Here is a 20,145-nt window from a genome sequence, read left to right as displayed (position 1 = left end):
ACCGTCTCCGCCCTCCTAGGCTCCCTTTTCTTTTCCAATGACAACACTGCTTTTCCCGACTTTCTAGAATCCTTCTGCATCGTGTCCTCATACCTTATGTACTTCTCCACCCGTGGATAGAGTTCATGTAAAGTCGCGATCTCATTCTTTGCCACAGATTGATGTACTCCTGTTCTCGAGCGCAACCCTCTCTCAAATGCTATCACCGCAGTCCGTTCATCCAGATTTTCAACTTTCAGTATCTCTGCCTTGAATCAACAAAAAAATTCTCTAACTGATTCTGTAGATCGTTGTCTCACATTGAATATGGCCGCGATATCTACCACCCGCCTCTTCTGGTGTATGAAGTGATCTATAAATGCCTGCTCCAACTCCTGGAAATTGTTTATGCTCCCCGCTGGTAACCTGTAATACCAATTTGATGCTCCTCCTTTCAGACTAGCCGGGAACATCATGCATCATAGACCATCATACCGCGCCTCTTGCCACAGAGGCATCTGTTGCCAGAAATGATGGATGTGGTCCGCCGGATCTCCCTTGCCATCATACCTTCCGAATCTAGGCTGAGCGAACTGCTTCGGGACCTCCGATGCCCATATTTTATCTGCCAACGGGTTGCGATTCAACCCAGCCACCACCTGACTGGCCGCTCCTCCTTGACCCTTCTCCTGTCGTCGGTTCGCTTCCTTATCGTTGTCTATCATCTCCTGGACTTGCTCCATGGTCAGCCCTGCCACCGGGTTTTCCACCAGATCTGGTCCAACCATCTTTTCCTCAGCTCTCTCCCCCTCAGATCCCTCATTCCCTTCTTCCTCAGTCTCATCCTCCGCCCTTTCTCTCTCCCTTCTCAGTTCTTTGTTCTCTTCCCTTAACCTCGCAATCTCTTTTCTCATTAGCCTCGTTTCTTCTGTTTCCTGTTCCTCTCTTCGGTCTCCTTCTCCGTCAATCACACCATCCAGCGCTAGATCCGGCATTGGGTTCTCAACCGCCACCTTTCTAAGTCTACCTACTCTCTTCTTCGGTGCCATTCCTCTCTTGTTTTTGTCGTTCCCAACAGACGGTGCCAAATGTATGAGCAAGAAACACCTCAATCAACCACTCTAATTCTCTTCCTCTTTGTCTCTCCTTTTTCTCTCTATTTCCTTCTTTCTTTTCTCCCCCTTCTCTCTTCTCCCATTGTTCCTTTTATATCTCCCCCTTTCTATCTGAGTCGTCCACCTGTCTTGTCATCTCACGGTCCGCCTCCCTTCCATACATGTGCCACGTCTGCGGTTTAGGGTTCCATGGTCGTGATTCCGTGCTCCCCCTTTTTCTTCAGTATTTTGCATCCTATCACATGTACCGCTGACCTAGTCCACTTCCTCACATTATGCCACTACACTGATCATATGATCCTAGCAAGAGCCAAGGAAAGACTTCATTTGCTCAAAGCAAACTTGGTAGATGAAGGATATTTCCACTCCAAAGTTGAAGGCTTGAAAGTGTTTTCCAAGCTGTGGGATTAAATTGTCAGAATCTAGAAAAGAGTTGAAAAGGCAGATTCAGTACGTAAGCAACAAGTGCAAAAGTTCATTTTGGGAAAATAGGGGAAAATGGAGGCAACGAAGATGTGGTAATGACTGGGCACGAGTCTGTGCCCTACTTATCCAGTTCTTCGGTGAGCTAGAATCAAGTCGGATGTAGTTCCTGTTTGGGTTAAGTGATTGAATATAGTGCGGCGGAGGGAACTGCTGAGTCTTCTTCTCCTCCTCCTCTGGAGATTCTGGAGCTCCCGAATGAAGAAGATGGAGCCTTCTTTTATAGTTTGTTTGGTGATCTCTCATCTTCCTTTCTATCAGGTAAGGTCTGGTTGGTGCGAGACTTTATGGAGCATTGACAGAGAGTGGTGGCGATGCATTAATGAGCGTGGTTAGAGCTCTGGTCTTGATGGAGATAGTTGTCACATACGTTACTGACCGTTATGATATCACATCAAGCTAGCAGTTCATGAGTAAGTATTTGATCAAACTGCTTGGAGATCTTCCTTAGAGGTTGTTGGTTTGTTTTGGAGCGAGCTGTTATGAGTTTATTAGGGAAAGTGTTCTATGATGAGTTGTGTTGGACACGTGTATAATATACATTGGTTGTATATATATAGTAGTCCCTCACATAGCCCCCTCTCATTAGGTCGTCATTCCTATCTTGTGAGGTGACCTGATGAGAGAGTAGTTCCAAACGTGGGAAACTCGCAGGGTAATGGGTGAAGAAGCAAGTGATGCCACTTTGACAAAAACTACTCCTATTGTATTGTTTGGTGATCTTCTTGTTGTTCCACTAGAGTAGTCAGTTGATGCTCATGTAGATGATAGGGTTGACAAATTCTACATTGAACTGATCCTAAATGGTATAATATGATATGGTATGGTAGTTCTGTTTATATCGAGTTATGCTCGTTTTAACTTCAGATCGTTCTGTGATCTGATTAATATGGTAAACTACTATGTCTGAGTAGTACCGAATTTGGAGATCGCCTTCGTGAATGATATGGTATGCTAATTTTGCATTGAACTGATCCTAAATGGTATGGTATGGTATGCATGGGATATGGTATGTGATCTGATAGAATATCTCTGCGACATACTGTTATATGATCTGGAAAACTGATAGATCGTTTGTGATATGAATGGTATTGTATGGTAATTCCATGTCGAATTAATATTGCTCATAGCCTTAGATTTTTGATGGTATGGTATGGTATATTTACCCTAAACTGATCCTATTAGTATAGGTCCTCAGTTGGTAGTTTTGTGCTGAATTGCTCTTTATCTTGGATCTCCATTGGTATGGTGTGGTAGTTCTACCCTGAACTGATCCTATTAGTATAGGTCCTCAATTGGTTGTTTTGTGCTGAATCATTCCTTGTCTTAGATCTCCATTGGTATGGTATGGTATGTAGCTCTACCCGGAACTAGTTCTAGAAGTATAGGTCCCCAGTTGGCAAGACGATTATAGCTCTACCCGAAACTGATCCTATAAGTATATATAGGTCCTAGTTGGTGAGACGATGGTAGCTGCATTGAATTGGTGTGACGATTATAGCTCTACCCGAGTACAACCTAATGGTAGTAGTAGTAGATCATTTTGAATTGAATTTATGCAATTAATTGATTCTAGAAGTATAGGTCCTCAATTAGTGAGATGCTTATGTCGGAGAGTTCTGGTTTCTTGATTGTTCTTTGATGAAGCCCCAACGGGTTATTTGCATTGAGCATCCTTGTTCTCGTTTGCATTCTTTGACAATTATCAAGATGTTATGAATATATGAGATCTTATTTGAATTGAATAGAAACAAGTATTGAATTGACAACATAAGAGATGAAATGTTATAAAGTGAAATTAACTATAGATGAAAATTTTCAACAAGTAAGTATTTCATGGTCGAGATAACATCTAACCGTCCTGATTTTTGATCCAGTACACTCCATTCCCAAGTGGGAGCGAGTTTTGAGTCTTGACTTTGTTGTATTTCTGAATTTAAGCTAGCCCCAGCTCGCAGATGGTTGTAGTTAGCCCCGAGTTTGGAATTTGATTGACCAGCTGTAAAACAGCATATTGTTTTGGGCTTAGGCTTTGTGTGGGCTTTGTGATTAATGAACTTTAGGTCCATCCCAACCCATTTTGAGATCTATGAAGAGAACCCAATTTAAGGTTCGAGATAAAACCAGAGAAAGACAGCACCGACGGTCGAAAATCTCTTCATCCTTATCTCATTCTTTTTCTGGTCGGAAATCACAACCCACAAATGAGAGGATGATGGGAAGCTCAAATACCTTGAGTTAATGGATGTTTGATTCTAATATTTATGGTATATCACCACCTAAGAAGAAGAAATGAGAGAGACGGTTTTGGAGCAAAGTTGACACCTTTCACCAAAATAGGTATAACTTTCTCTACAAGGATCGGTTTGAGATGCCGTTTGGACTGTTGGAAAATAAATTGAAAGGGCTTTCCAATGATATATGTATCATGAGGTGATTTGTAGGGAGACATTCCAGTTTTTCAGATCTTTTATGGGCAGAAATTGATGACAGAGTGCAGTAGCAACAATAATTGGTGGGAGCCTTTGATTAGTTCTTTGGGACCTTTTTCATGAGGTTTTCTTACTCTGATTTTCTGGTAACCAAGGCAAGTCTTCTCTACTTGTTTTCCTTATTTCTTACTTAAGGGCAGTGCTTGTGATTATATAAATATTTGGGAGATTTGAAAGTGCTAACAGTTGGCGGAGGAGCAAAGTCAACCAACCAAAGATTGGTATTTGAATCATATACTTGAAGAATCATTTCACTTGGATTCGTTTCTTTATCGACTTGAAGCTAAAGTTGGAGGAAGAACCAATCGATGGGTCGATGAAATCCAATATCGAGTATCGAGAGGTTTAAGTTATGTTGGCGAGAAGGCAAGTACATCTACTTGTTTTTTTTTTTTTTTTTTTTCAAATAGATTGATAATAAGTATAATTATGATGGTTTTGAAGTCACTCATGAATATTGTGTTTGCTTATTTTTAGTATCTTGTTAGTGATTACTGTTTTGAATTAAAAGTTGATAGTATTAATATTCGAATCGTAATAGATTGCACGCATGACTAAGTTAATTATTATGTGATGGTTGATTGTTGAGTTTGAGCTGTCGAGTTGTTATGTTGGATTCCAACTTTGATTAGTCTGTCTTGTTTGTGGCTATTTCATATGTTCTTATTGGTGGTTGGATTATTATGTTTGATGCAAATATATTTACATGGTAGTAATTACCCTCTAAATATTTGGTAATATATGTCGATCATGTCTAAAAATATGGTTGGCTTGCTGATTTGTTTTAACTAGATGTTAGGTTTGTCTATTATGTGAAGTGTTATGAAATATAGAGATTTTATTATACTATGTTGTGTAACTCTTTTTATTTGGATGTAAAAGATTAGTTTGTAGGTGATACTTGCTGGAGTGCGTGGTTTTTATGCCCTTACAGATTTTTGTAGGTGTTTGATTCTTAACCACGTGGAGAGAGAAGTTGGGATATTATTCGGGTTAGAACTTGGACACTTTGTTTTCGGTTTTATATTTGCTAGTTATCATCCGTATTTGACTTATTATAATGGTTTCATTTTGTAAACCGGTTACTTGACTGCTCTGGCACTTGTTGAGACAGTTAAGTAGCTGGGTTCTCTGACTCATTATATCTTAGGCTGGTTAGCTAGGATATAGTGGGTTTGGGGGGCGTTACAGAGTGGTATTAGAGCATTAGGCTCAATTGTCCTCACGGGCAGGGTACCTATAAAAAGTTTTCAAAACCACACTTCAGTTTCATCTTGAGGTGTACTAGCTGAGTGAGGGACGCTTGTTTAATATTTAGAATGTTTGTTTGAATGTAAGGGATATGTGTTTGCATATGTAAATCTTTGTCGTGCTCATATTTTAAATTGGGTTTTGATAGGTGTTGTTACTAACTTAGGCTTGATGAAATGAGTTTGTCTTTTTGAATTGTTATTGTCTGTAGATTATGGTAAATTCATACCTTATTGATTTGTCAGAATGAAATAGCTTGTTATTCTGTCGAGTGATTAAAATGCTTTATTGTTTTGTCGAGTGAATTTGTGTGTTGAAAAGAATTTGGTAGTATGTATTGTAATGTGAATGATGATTGCAGTGTTGGTACTGTATTTGTGTATTATTGCTCATTGAATCCCAGGCTATTCATAATGATTGTTTTTGAGATATTGATTTTCGTGTTAGTCATTTGTGGAAGTAGAACTTGATTGAAGAGTATATTTGTTTTTTGGTGATTGGTTTATACTTTGTGTTATTGTGGTGAATTTGATAGTAATGGATACTTGGTGTTGGTATGATTGATGTGTTGTTGAGTGTATAGTAGCAACCATGTGGCAGTTGTTAACTGGATGGATTTAGTTAACTCTTTTTGATGTATAAGTTATGTGAATATATGATAAGCTAAATGATGATATGGTGATTATATATGATTGGTGTTTAGTGAGGGGTATGTGTGTGCGCCTTTGGGGCCCATACCTCTCAACTTTCAGAGGGAAGATGACTGCTTGTGAGGCTATAGGGCGCAAGTGACCTTGAAAGCTTTGTAATATTTCCAGGAGGGTGTATATTATGTTTTGCCACTTGCTGAGGCCATAGGGCAGTACCTTATTAGAGGGAGTTTTGCAGCAAGTGTGGTCCCTAGAAATATCTATATATATGGTTTGATATGGATGTTGACAATATATGTGACTGATTTCTAATATATATAATTTTGTGGTTAGTCAGGAGGAAGATCTGTCACTTGTGAGTGAGGCCTTTGTGTTAGTCCTCCTAAACGAGAGGGAGTTTTACAGCTTGTGAGGCCTTCGTTGGAAGGAGTTTACCACAAGTGAGGTCCTATGGGGATGGTATCTCTTGTGAAAGATTATTAAGTTATTACTTTATTAATCTTGTAAAAGATATATATATTTTTTTAAGTGAAAAAGTATTGATTCAAAATTATATTTTATTAGATACTCCAATTTCAGTATGCTGTTTTGAAAATTCTGTAGTTACATTTTATTTTATTAAGTACTTACATCATTATTTATTTTTGGTGTGGTTGTACATGCCATATAGTGTTACGAACTATGTGTATATAATGTATGTGATATCGTTGGTTATCTTCTATATAAAACCTGAACAACATGTATGATGGAACGCCATATATGGTTTATTCTTACACATGATTAAGGGGGGACCATCCCAACCCATTTTTAGATCTATGAAGAGAACCTAATTTAAGGTTCGAGATAAAACCAGAGAAAGACAGCACCGACGATCGAAAATCTCTTCATCCTTATCTCTTTCTTTTTATGGTCGGAAATCACAACCCACAAATGAGATGATGATGGGAAGCTCAAATACCTTGAGTTAATGGATGTTTGATTCTAATATTTATCATATATCACCACCTAATAAGAAGAAATGAGAGAGAAATCGGTTTTGGAGCAAAGTTGACACCTTTCACCAAAACAGGTATAATTTTCTCTACAATGATCAATTTTAGATGTTGTTTGGACTTTTAGAAAATGGATTGAAAGGGTTTTCCAATGATATATGGATCATGAGGTGATTTGTAGGGAGACGTTGTAGTTTTTCAGATCTTTTATGGCAGAAATTGATGACAGAGTGCAGTAGCAACGATAATTGGTAGGAGCCTTTGATCAGTTCTTTGGGACCTTTTTCATGGGGTTTTCTTACTCTGATTTTCTAGTAACCAAGCCAAGTCTTCTCTACTTGTTTTCCTTATTTCTTACTTAAGGGCAGTGCTTGTGATTATATAAATATTTGGGAGATTTGAACGTGGTAACAGTTGGCGGAGGAGCAAAGTCAGCCAACCAAAGATTGGTATTTGAATCATATACTCAGAGAATCATTTCACTTGGATTCGTTTCTTTATCGACTTGAAGCTAAAGTTGGAGGAAGAACCAATCGATGGGTCGATGAAATCCAATATCGAATATCGAGAGGTTTATGTTATGTCGGCGAGAAGGCAAGTACATCTACTTGCTTTTCTTTTTATTTTAAATAGATTGATAATAAGTATAAGTATGATGGTTTTGAAGTCACTCATGAATATTGTGTTTGCTTATTTTGAAGTCACTCTTGTTAAAGAAGTTGGGATATTATTCGGGTTAGAACTTGGACACTTTGTTTATGGTTTTATATTTGGTAGTTATCACCCATATTTGCCATATTATAATGGTTTCATTTTGTAAACCGGTTACTTGACTGCTCTGGCAATTGTCGAGATGGTTAAGTAGCTGGGTTCTTTGACTCATTATATCTTGGGCTAGTCAGCTAGGATATATTATAGCTGGGTTCTTTGACTCATTAAGTAGCGAGCTGAAGGTACTCAAATTATGCAAGAATTAATCTGTTTTGTGTAGAGTGCAAAGTTGATGTACTGAGTGTGCTTGAAATAGAAAGAAGATCAGTTACGGCGTTTCTCCTTTATGAGAAAACCGTAGGCTACATGTACAATCTATCTGTTGAGCTTTTAAGTCCATCAGACCTGTTGAAAGCTATTTTCTCCCTAACTGGGAGAAAACTTTGTTGCCATGTTGTTGGCGTTGAAATATATCAATTCAAAAGAAAGATAATTAAAGGTATAGAAAAGCTTTGTAAGAATTGGTTAGTTAAAAACGAGTGAACTTATCTGATTTGAGAATGTTTAGACATTTCTCGGTTTTGGATTCCTGATTCATTGATTCGACAGATTGCTTCCTTCTGATGTTTTATTTCAATTGATGCTAGATATGTTGGCGACCTGTTGAACTATTTGAATCGCCATATACACTTTGTGCGCATGAACGTTGTAAAGTGTAAATCTTTCACGAGCGAGCAAGCTTTTTTGATTGATTGATCATTGACCTTTTCATCATGACCATCAATCACCATGCTTCGGGGGCTTGGAAATAAAATATCAGGATGTTACGAATAGGTTTCTCCAAGAAATCTTCCCCACAGACGGTGCCAATGTAAAGGTTCATTCTGTGTAGAACCTTACGATTCTAGGAAAATGAGAGGGAAGATGTGGTAATGACTGGGCTCTGGTCTGTGCTAGCTACCTATGTATCCAGTTCTCTGGTGAGCTAGAATCAATTCGAACGTAGTTCCTGTTTAGGTTGAGTGATTGAATGTGGTTGAAGGGCCTAGAGCTTGGACAAGCGGGAGAGTTGAGTCTTCTCTTGGAGATTCTGGAGCTCCCAAATGAAGAAGATGGAGCCTGATTTTATAGTTTTCTTGGTGATCTCTCATCTTCCTTTCCGTCAGGTTAGGTCAGGTCTGGTTGATGCGAGATTTTATAGAGCATTGATTAGCATGGCTGGAGCTCTAGTCTTGATGGAGATAGCTGTCATGTACGTTACTGACCGTTACGATATCACATCAAGCTAGCAGTTCGTGAATAAGAGTATTTGATCGAATTGCTAATTAGCGATCTTCCTTAGAGGTTGTTGGTTCGTTCTGGAGCAAGTTGTTATGAGTTCGTCAGGGAAAGTGTTTTGTGATGAGCTGTGCTGGACACATGTATAATATACATTGGTTGTGTATATTAGTCCATCACAACAAGGATGGAGGTAAGCTCTTGACAGAGGCATGGAGTATTGCAAGTTCTAACTTACTGGTTGAATCGTTTTTCAAAAAGTCCCTATTGCAAGAAGAGTATGAGCATTATGAGCTAGGCAGAAATGGAATCCCAAAGCTAATAAGTGATGACCCACTTTGGAAAAGGCTTCCTTTTTATTAGATTCTCCATTGCAGAGGACTTCAGCCATGTTGCGTCAGGACGCTCTCACTACTGATGAAACATTATCGCGTCTCTTACAATGGTCACCTAACTTCAATCCAGAATTCTAGGTCAACAAAAGTAGACTCACTCTCTTGTTTGAGTTAGGCCTTTAGGCTTCCGGGGTTAAGGGCTTAGGGTAAGAGTAATTGGGACCCAAGATCCTCATGTAAATTGCTCATTGGGTTGGTTACTTTGCCAATGTTCTAGTGGATGTGAAGCTCGATATTCCTTTATATAATGACATTAGAACCCCTGGAAAGGAGTTTTGGCAGGCATTGGAAGTTGGAAATCTACCCAAAATGTGCAACCACTGGAAAGTGGTCAGGCACCTTGTTATACAATGCTTAAAACTTGATTGATCGACCGCACAATGTCTAATCAGGAACACCTTTTGTAAGGCTAAACTTAGGGTTTTGAGAAAGACTTTTTGTTTATTCAATTTATTTGATCGACTTTTGGTTAAAAATTGACTTTTTATCGTTTCTCGACCCAAGATATCTTTTCTACAACTTACGAATTAGATCTTGCAAAGGAATAAGTTTTACCCAATTTATTTAAAACCAAAATAAAACAAAAACCATTTTTATGATCTTCTTAAGACCAATTTCTATCCCTATATGATTTTCTTTTTGTAAAGGTAACTAATTTTATAACAAAAAAAATAGGATTACAAAGAATGAGTTGCAAAGCTTGTCATAGTGCAAGCACGTAACCAAAAGGTGTAACTCTTTTACTCGTTTTAGCTCTTTTTATAAGGTTTCTCCCTAACCTTATCCTCAAAACTCATCTTTTCTTAAGTAGTAACTTTTGGAGGGAAATTTCACACTCATGATCTCTTACGTATCTGTTCATCATGGTGGTGGTTCCTTTTGGGCTTGTTGGAGGCAGATAACATTGCCTCTACCCTGGCAGTGTTTTGACACCCCTTCCTGTAGTTTCGGGTAATATTACCACATCTACTAAAGCAGTTAAGGATCTTTCCTATGCAGCAGTTGTTAGACCAAGGTATGGTCGTAACATTGACACCTCTTTGCTTCCCACCCCTTGTGAACAAGGAGATTTTCCATCAATTCAATTGATAGATGAAGATTTGGAAAAAGGTCGTGACTTTGCAAACAAGGTTTAGTGGGCAGACTGGATCTTATAAAACTCAAGCTTGACAAGCTATGAGCTTCTCTTACAAACTTATGGCAGTTACCACGAACATGGTCCATGACTCCTCTTGGTAAGGGCTATATCATGTTTTGTTTCGAGAGTTTGGAGGATTATTAAAATGTTTGGGATCAAGGTGCTTGGAAAGTCAAAAATCAAATCTGAAGATTAAGAAAATGGTCCCCAAATGTATTAGCCATTTTAATAGATGGACCATAGTATGTATTGGGTCCAGAGAATAGGCCCAAGACCATAATATGCCTTATGAGTTAAACCTAAAGAGAGAGATATAAAAGAGAAGGGAGGAAGATAGAGGAGAAGGGGGAGACTAAGGAAAGAAGAGAGGCAACTCATGAGAAAAGAGAGAGAGGTAAAGAGAAAGAGTGGAGGTGAACTACGATAGTTTGATCCCGAAACGGGTACGTAGGCAACCTAATTGGTGTAGCCGATCCAAAATAAGAGCCGGAGTACGAGTAAAGTTATAGGTTGCGATAATGGTTGCAACAAAAGGCGCCGTTTGTGGGAATCGGTTTCTCAACAGGCTCAGATCGTTTTTCACCACTGAGGACTTAGTCACCGACTCATTCGAAACCGGGAGTGAGTCAATGAGAAAATTGTTTGTGGGTTGGTGTCCTTTAACAACAGTTCTTAAATGATCGAGTTTGATAATCTTTCGTTTCTTCTCGACAGCGACTTCTGATGATTTCTCGGTGAGAAACTGAAGGAAGAGATCAATGGATAGAGATATTAGTAAAAGGGTTTCTGATGTTATCTTCTATGATTTCTTGGTTTAGTTTCATTATATATCTTCTTTAATCGATTGGCCCAGTGGGAATGATGGTCGAAGAATCTCTGTTTCTTAGTCGTTGTTAGTGGTGGGGGTGTTGGTGTTCTCTTCTTCTGCCATTATTGATTAAGTTGAAGGAAAATAATAGGGATGGTGTTGCCGATACAAGTTGCAGTACAACAAAATTTTGGGATTCAGTTCGTAGCTAACATAGTTTACTCATTCATGTAAATCACACAATGAGTTTGCTAGATGTGAGGTGGTGGAGTTGAATTTGATACGTGTTTCTAGGAGTTTTGGTTGGTGATTGATGTTGGGTAGTGGTGCTCCAATAAGATCTGGTGGTGGGTGGAGAGATGGGTGGAGGAGATGGGGAAATGGGTCGGTTTGACCCATTTCAGATCTTAGCAAACTGGGCCTGGTCTTGGGCTTGGGCCTTTCGGGTGACTATATATATGCTAGTTTTTATGTGAGTGAAGGGAAGCAAAAGGGTGTTGGTAAGACAGGTTTTGTTGAGCAGAGGTTGTTTTTAAATGTGTTTAGGAGCTTTGATCGACTATGAATTATGCATTTATTGTTTCTTCAAGCTGCAATTATAGTTGCGTGGGAGGAAGAGTCAAAGTGGGCTTATCCGTGGCAAGTTTTGAGAAATCGTGTTGCCCAGTTTCGGGTACTAAGTGTGTTTATCACTTGGACAAGACTTAGATTGTTTCAATCCTTACTAGATTTTTTCACTTAGTATGGATTGGTTTCGAGTGAGACAAGGTGGCTTGGCCTGAGGATGGTGCTAAAGAGTGTTGCTGCTGCAGTATGGACAGCTGCATTTGTTGTTATATATGTACTGGTTTGGAGATGGTCTAGCAAAGCAGAAGTAATGCAAAAGGTTTTCCTTATAGTAGTGCATGTATATCTCCTCCCAGAGGTACTAGCAATGGTCTTATTGGTTCTACCTTGGGTGCGGAACTTTCTAGAGGAAACTAACTAGGGAATCTTTCATGCCTTAACTTGGTGGTTCCAGACGCGAATTTTTGTTGGTTGTGGCCTCAGTGAAGGGATTGTTGACAGCATGGAGTACTCAGTTTTCTGGATTCTCATTCTTGCCGCGAAGTGTAGTTTCAGTTTCTACTTCCAGATTATGCCCATGGTTGAACCGACGAAGGCTGTATGGAAGCTTAAAAGAATAGATTATGATTGGCTTGAGTTATTTGGTATCACTAACATATTGGCGGTCGGGCTGTTATGGCTTCCAGTGCTTTTGATTTGCCTTATGGATATACAGAGATGGTACTCAATATTCTCTTCTTTGGTTGGATCGTTGGTGGGTTATTTGACCATTTAGGTGAGATTCGGAACATCCAACAGTTGAGGCTAAGGTTTCAGTTTTTTGCAAGTGCACTGCAGTTTAATCTCATATCCCAGGAGCAACAGTTTAGAACAAGAAGTACAATGATGAATAAATTCAATGATGTTATACACCGACTGAAGTTGCGGTATGGACTAGGCCGACCTTGCAATAAGCTTGAGTCAAACCAGCTTTGGGCGAACAAATTCACCCTCCTATGGAATGAGATTATCTCAATTTTCAGGCAAGAATACATCTTAAGTGACCATGAGGTGGGACTCTTGGAATTGCCAGCGAATGCGTGGAACATTAGAGTTATTAGATGGCCTTGTTTTCTCCTGTCCAATGAATGTTGCTGGCTCTCAGTCAAGCAAGAGAGTTGTCAGACGCATCAGACAAGAGACTTTGGAGGAAAATATCCAAGCATGAGTACAGAGGGTGTGCTATTATTGAAGCATATGATAGCATCAAGCATTTGTTGAGTGTCATTCTCAAAGACAATACAGAAGATAAAAGTATCATCTTCAACCTTTTTGCGGAGATAGATGACTCAATTCGGATTCAGAAGTTCACAAAAATCTACAAAACGACTGCAGTACAATAGATTCATGTGAAGTTAGTATCCCTTGTGGATTTCCTGAATAAGCCTAAGAAAGATCTCAACAAGTTGGTGAACGTGTTGCAGGCCTTGTACGAGGTTTTGATTCGAGATTTCCCAAAGGTGAATAGGACGTCAGAACAACTAAAAGAAGATGGTTTAGCACCTCTGAGTCCAGCTACTAACTCAGGTTGGCTTTTTGAGAATTCCATCGAGTTGCCTGACATTGAAAATGCTACCTTCTACCGCTAGGTTTGTCGTTTGCATATAATTCTAACATCCAGGGACTCTATGGTCAACGTCCCAATTAATCTTGAGGCAAGGCGCCGTATTGCCTTCTTCAGCAACTCCTTGTTTATGAATATACCCACCCCATGCTCCCCAAGTTGAAAAAATGATGGCTTTCAGTGTCCTTCCTCCTTACTATAACGAAGAAGTTTTGTACAACAAAGAACATCAGAGAACTGAGAATGAAGATGGCGTCTCTACACTGTTCTATCTGCAAAAAATTTACGATGATGAGTGGAGAAATTTCTTAGAGAGGATGCATAGAGAGGGTATGGTGTATGAAAATGAAATATGGAATAACAAGCTAAAAGATCTCCGCTTCTGGGCATCGTCATGGAGGCGGACATTAGCTTCATCTTGTAAGAGGCATGATGTATTACCATAGAGCTCTTAGGTTGCTGGCATTCCTTGATTCTGCTTCGAGATGGACATCAGGGAGAGATCAAAAGACCTTGCTCCTGTTAGTTCAAAGAGACAAGGCATTGAAATGTAGCCTAAAGCATCAGGCTCAGATGTGTCGCGTTCTTCACGAAGTATGAGCAGAATGAATAGTGAGGCAAGTGTAGCATTCAGAGGCCATGAGTACGGAACTACTCTTAGGAAATACACAAACTTCTCCACTGAAAAGGAAACCCAATCCCATGCAGCAGTGCGGGTTAGATTCCCTAGTCTACCCCTTGAGTACTAGGAAATCAGAAATCTTTTAGCTTTAGGCAGAACAGTTGAACGACATATTCATGTGGACGAAACAACAGTCAAGAGAGAACTCGGATACTATACCAACATCCTAGTTGACATCGATCTCTCAAAGAAAGTTCCAGAGAAAGTTTGGATAGAATTAAAAAAAAATAAAAAATACAATATCAGCTTTTGGCAACTTATTGTGTTAGGTAAAACCCCAGATTTTTGTTCTCATTGTAAATAGGTTGGTCACACAGTAGCCAACTGCACACACCTAAAAAGTGACTTAGCTAAGGATTCAGCTAAAGCTAAAGACTTGGCGAAAGCTAAAGGCAAATACGTCATTGTGGACTCTACTCCTGATGAAACTATTCTGGTGGATGGGATGTCCAAAATGCAGAGGAAAAGATGGAGAATAAAGAATCAAGAGAAAACTGGGACGAAAACTTTAGTTATGGATAAGAATGTTGTTTCCACTTCTAGTACTGATATTGTTGTTTTGGGGTACTGTTCGGTATTGTTCGTCTGAAGAGAAGAAAGGGCAGCAGCTCGCGCCCGCCCATTGCTTTTTTTTTTTCGAACTCTTGAAACAAAGTTGTTGGATGTAGGTGCGCCCATCCGCGCACCTCCACACACAATATTCCGATTTTTTTAGTAAATTGAGATTTTGGTTTTTGCACTGAAATTTAGGCCCATTATAAAAAAGAAGAGTTTAGGTTTTAACCTAACTAACTTTTTCTTTGTAAAAAACTTGAGAGAACTTAACCTAGAATAAAAAGAGATTTGAGAGAACATTCTTTGTGAGTGTGAGAGTTGATTCTTAGTGAAGAAATGAGAGCTCCTCTTTGTAATCCTATATCTTGTTTCACCTAGTAAATCATTGAACTCGCTGAGTGGATGTAGGCATATTACCAAACCACAATATATCCTCGTCTTGTGTGTGAGTGTTTTTTACATATTCTCTACACTAATTTATACTTGTTTATGCTTGTGTGGTGATTGGGTTGTTGCTTGAGTATTTGTTGGAACCTTGTTTTGTGTCAAAGATCACTCCTTTGGTAGTTGATCTAGTTGTTGTTGTTAGCTTCCACGTTTGCACACAACAATTGGTATTAGAATGAAGTTTACGACTTAGGATTTTGAGTTTTGGGTAAAAACCATAGTGCTCAAAATTTGTGAAGTCAAGGTACTTGATAAAATTCTCAACTGATTTTTTCTTGTGAGTTGCTTTGTGTGATTTGTGGAAATGACTCCCAAGATGTCAAATGCAAAGTTTGAAGTAGAGAAGTTTAATAGGAAGAACAACTTTGGGATTTGGCAAGTCCAAGTTAAGGACATCCTTATCCAATAAGGTTTGCATAAGGCTTTGAAAGGGATTAAAGCTAAGTCGGCAACGATGACCGATGATGATTGGGAAGAGTTCGATCTCCAAGCATGCTCATCAATCCTGTTGTGTCTTGCGAATGAGGTAATGTATAATGTGGTGGGAGAAAATATTGTCGCCAGTATTTGGCTCAAGTTAGAGTCAATATATATGACCAAGAGCATGACGAACAAGATGTACCTTAAGAAACATCTTTATAAGTATATAATGGTGGATGGTTCAACGATACAAGAGCATGTTAATGAGTTTTGTCGATGCCTCTCGGATTATTTGAATGTTGGCATGAAGATGGATGACGAGGATCAAGCGGGATGTTTAATATTCTCTTTGCCCGAAAGCTATGATCATTTAATGACTACCTTTATGAATAGAGAAGATGTTGATCTTGAGGAAGTTCAAAGTGTACTTCTTTCTTATGAGTTGATGAAGAAGACACGAGTAGAGAATAGTATTGATAATGTACAAGGGTTAGTGGCAAGGGGAAAGTCACATGAAAAGGCCTCTTCAAGCAATAAGAGGTCTAGGTCCAAGTCAAAGAAGCCGTTGAAATATGTAAAGTGCTACAATTGCAATGGAAATGGACATTCCACAAGTAATTGTCCTCACCCGAAGAAAAGTGGCAAGAAAGATGGTAAAAAGAAAAGTAAGGCTTAAGTTGAAGCAAGTTATGCTTCGGGCTCTGAAGTGGAAGATGTGAGTCTTTATTTGGGTGTCCACACAAGACTATATAGCTGAAAGGTGGCCAGATTCTTGACTCCAGGTGTTCCTACCATATGTGCCCTAATAGAAAGTGGTTTACATCTTATGAGAGCATTGATGGTGGTTCCATCTTGATGGGTAATGACCATGCATGTAAGATGGTTGGGATTGGAACTATACATGTCAAGATGCATGACGGTATTGTGAGGACTCTAAATGATGTGAGACATGTTCCCGAGCTAAAGAAAAACTTTATTTCTCTTTGTACCTTGAATTCCAAAGGCCACAAGTTTGTGGGAGAAGGTGGAGTCCTAAAGATTATTAGTGGCTCTTTAGTTGTTATGAAGGGCCAAAGACATGGAACCTTGTATACTTTGATGGGTAGTACGGTGACAGGTAATGTAGCAGTTGGTACATGTAGTGATGATTCCGAGTGCACTAAGATGTAGCATATGCATTTATGGCCTATAAGTGAATTGGGTTTGTCTAAGTTGTGCAAGCGATGGTTCTTGAAGGACTTGAAGAGGCCAAGCATGGGGTTCTGTGAGCATTATGTCTATGGGAAGCAGTGCAGAGTCAAGTTCAGTTCAAGCAAGCACACGACAATGGGCATCCTTGATTATGTGCATTGTCATCAAATTCAGCATTTTTTTTTCAAAAAAATGCGTTTAAAACCCGTTAAATTAGCAAGGCGTCTTGTTCAAGTTTAAAACTCGGGGTTTTCAAAATATCACGTTTTAAATGTTTTAAACACGTTTTAAACTTAAAAAATGTTTAAAACCCGAGATTTTGAAAATCTCCTATTTAAAACTTTATTAAAACTTTTTTTTTTAAGTGGAAATTTTATTAATAATGATAACGAGTTTTACAAATAATTAGGACAAGCGTGCAACAAGCTACGCCGCAAGTCCTTTCTGAATGGAAAATCCTATCCTCCTAAAAACAAACTCGTTCGAACCAACTGTCATTATGTTGCAGTCTATAACTTTTTGCAATCTCTTCAGGAGCTCAACAGACTGTTGTGCCAAGAAACCAAAAGTGTAAAAACTGAAATGAATGAAACAATGTTGGTTAGCTCTACAAGCCTCCTCGTGTTTCTCAATTTTTCCTGCTGCTGCTCTATTAGCTTTTTCTCCCACCTCAAAGACTCCATTACCAAGACCTACCAATGGAGAAGAAAACGTGAGAAGAAAAATGGGTTTTGGAGTTTACCTTTTTGAAGAGTGGGCGTTAGATTGACTTATTGAGACAGTTCTATTTTGCTTTGGACTATTAATACTTGGAAATTTTAAAGTTATTAAGTTATTTGTAATACTTGATTATTGATAAAAGGTAAAATGATAGTTTTACCTACGAATAAGCGATGAAACTCAAATGTAAGTAAAACTAAAACTATTTCTTGTTTATATATCAAAGTTATCTACTCTCTTTATCAATACAATATGTTTAGAGTAGCGAATGCGTTCCACTCCTAGTTTGTTTAGGTGTAACGTTTCCTAGTTCGTGTAAGCTAACAAAGTCGTGAGAGTAATGTAATTGAAATTAACTACGATGGTAATTCAACTAATCAAGATGCGATAAATGAAACGACAGCAATTTAATACTAAATTGACAATATGGGGAGGAATTAGGGGAATTTGATTCCACCTTGACTCGATTCAATTAACTAACGAAGAATTGTCGTAATCCGAATTGAAATGTTTTCGCCTAACAATTGGGTCTATCTAATCCCTAATCATTCATGGTAATCTCTACCAACTAACAATCAGCATGTGAAGCAATAAAACCCATTCTCATGGAGAACTAATTACTTTCTAGAATGGAATAGATTACTACGACGATTTCTACGGTAATAAAATCAAGTTTCATCAAGGCTTCCTCAAACCCCTCTAATGGAGGTTTTAGCGTTGAATCATTACACTATCATTTCTAATACAAGAACAATAAGAATAAGTCATTTGATATAAGTAATTTAAACTTTATAATTCTAATTGAACAATAGTCTAAGATTCAAAATGAATTAAAACTGAATTTAAAATTAAGATTATGAATAACTAATTATCGATTTAAGACAAACTAAATGAAATGAACTAAGTAATGGATTCCAAAACTAAATTTACTGTTCTAACTAATTTATTGAAAATTTACTGGATAAACAATAAGTTATTGATTCTACAAACTAATTTATTGTTCTAAAAACTAAATCTATGAAAAATAACTAGATCTAAACTAAGTTATTGGATAATCTCTAAGTAAAAACTAAATTGCTTAAGAGCTAAGTCTTTGTCTCGTCATCTGGAGGAGACCAGATCCACAATTTCGTGCATGGGCTGAGGAGCCATGTTTTGGGCCAGAAAATCGAGCCCAAAACCTCATTACTTCAGTCCACAAAGGGGTTTTCAGCTGGAAATGACTTCAACAGCCTTTTCGTCCACTTCTGTTCCTCTGATTATGTCAAGTCTTTGACCATTAGAAAGCTCATTCTAAGCTGGTCGTTTTGACATAATGTAGGCCCAATTCCGAGGTCTGAGTACAAAGATACGGTCTTCGGAAGTTCTGCTAACTTTTTTGCGCTATTTCTGCCCGCGTTGACTTTGACTTTTCAACTTTGACCGGGATTTAAAAAAGCTTTTTCTCCTTGAATCTTGGCCTTTAATCATAGAACTTCTTAGCAACCAACCTTTGCTCCATTATTTCGTAAAAGGGGCGCATTTATACACATATTCAACTCCAATGCCTGAAATACATAAGAACACGATAACAGTACTAACTTTTACTTATTAATCACATAATTGGTCAAAAAGCAATATTGTTAAGGGGTTAAAACTACAATTTTGGGCTCTTATCAAACCACCCCCAAACAGCATTTTGCTTGTCCTCAAGCAAATATGAGAAATTAAAATAAGTGACCAAAAATGGAGTTCTAACTAATCTCGTTTCGCCGAGTGCGATTGCATTGACCATATGCAACAAGGCCTTAAACCACTAGGATTTCCCTAGTGGACGATTTATAGCCTCGTGAGAGTTTTCCAGTGAAGGTACTCACAAACATCATCTATACTATAACGACTTAGAAATAAAACTATTGTTTCCTTATTCATTCTCAATATCTATCCATCTCACTAGCAATGAGTACAAAAAAATCAAGTCGAAACCTAAGCTAATATATGCATAATAATCAATCATCTACGAATAAACATATATACAATGAGTAATGCTATGTAATGTACTAATAGGTCTGTTTCTGAAACTTTGGAATAACGTCCTTAAGTAGGTTCTCACATAAATGTCAAGACAAAAACACTCCAATTTTTCCGCTCAAGTTTCGCTACTCCAGTGTGCAGTGGGCACACTTTATCTTACCATCTCAATGATACACAAGGAAGCTGAAGTCGATCAAACATATATGCCACTTACTATCACACTAACCTATTCCTAATTGAGCTAGAGGTCTTTATTAGGTGTTGCGGGGATTAGGTGATGGTTTAAGAATGAAGGAAATGGATATTCAAAAGGAACCAGTCTGAGATAATTGAGTCTTCATATTATGTAACTAGAGAAAACCTTGTTCTTATCTTCCTTCTACACTTTGTTTCCATCCTTAGCCATTTTTTTTTTCTTTTTCTTTGGCTTTTGACTCATTTGATTATGTTTTTGGAGTTCTAACTCTTTATTTTTATTTTATTTATTTATTTATTTTGGATGGAAACTTTCTTTTCTTATTTGAAGCAACTAACAAATTCTTGATTTCAAAGGTTTTTTTTCTTTTCTATTATTCATTTCTATTCTCAGACTAATTCAAAGATGGGTAGGCTGATTTTTATTTTTATTTGTTTCGTATAAAAGGGTAAAGGATTT

At 38.2% G+C, this 20,145-nt stretch overlaps 1 non-coding gene and 1 pseudogene across 1 annotated transcript; both read left to right on the top strand.

Annotated features, from left to right (window-relative positions):
• The first annotated feature begins 1,592 nt into the window (after positions 1-1,592).
• On the top strand, positions 1,593-14,733 carry LOC147494410 (callose synthase 12-like; annotated as a pseudogene).
• Positions 13,881-13,960, top strand: LOC147494411 (small nucleolar RNA J33). Its single transcript, XR_015200486.1, has one exon. It is a non-coding gene; the product is annotated as a small nucleolar RNA J33 (small nucleolar RNA).
• Positions 14,734-20,145: the final 5,412 nt, after the last annotated feature.

Source organism: Coptis chinensis, chromosome 6 (assembly GCF_015680905.1).
Source record: "Coptis chinensis isolate HL-2020 chromosome 6, ASM1568090v1, whole genome shotgun sequence".
In the NCBI taxonomy this organism is placed as follows: Eukaryota; Viridiplantae; Streptophyta; class Magnoliopsida; order Ranunculales; family Ranunculaceae; genus Coptis; species Coptis chinensis.
This window is presented reverse-complemented; position numbering and strand designations above follow the sequence as displayed.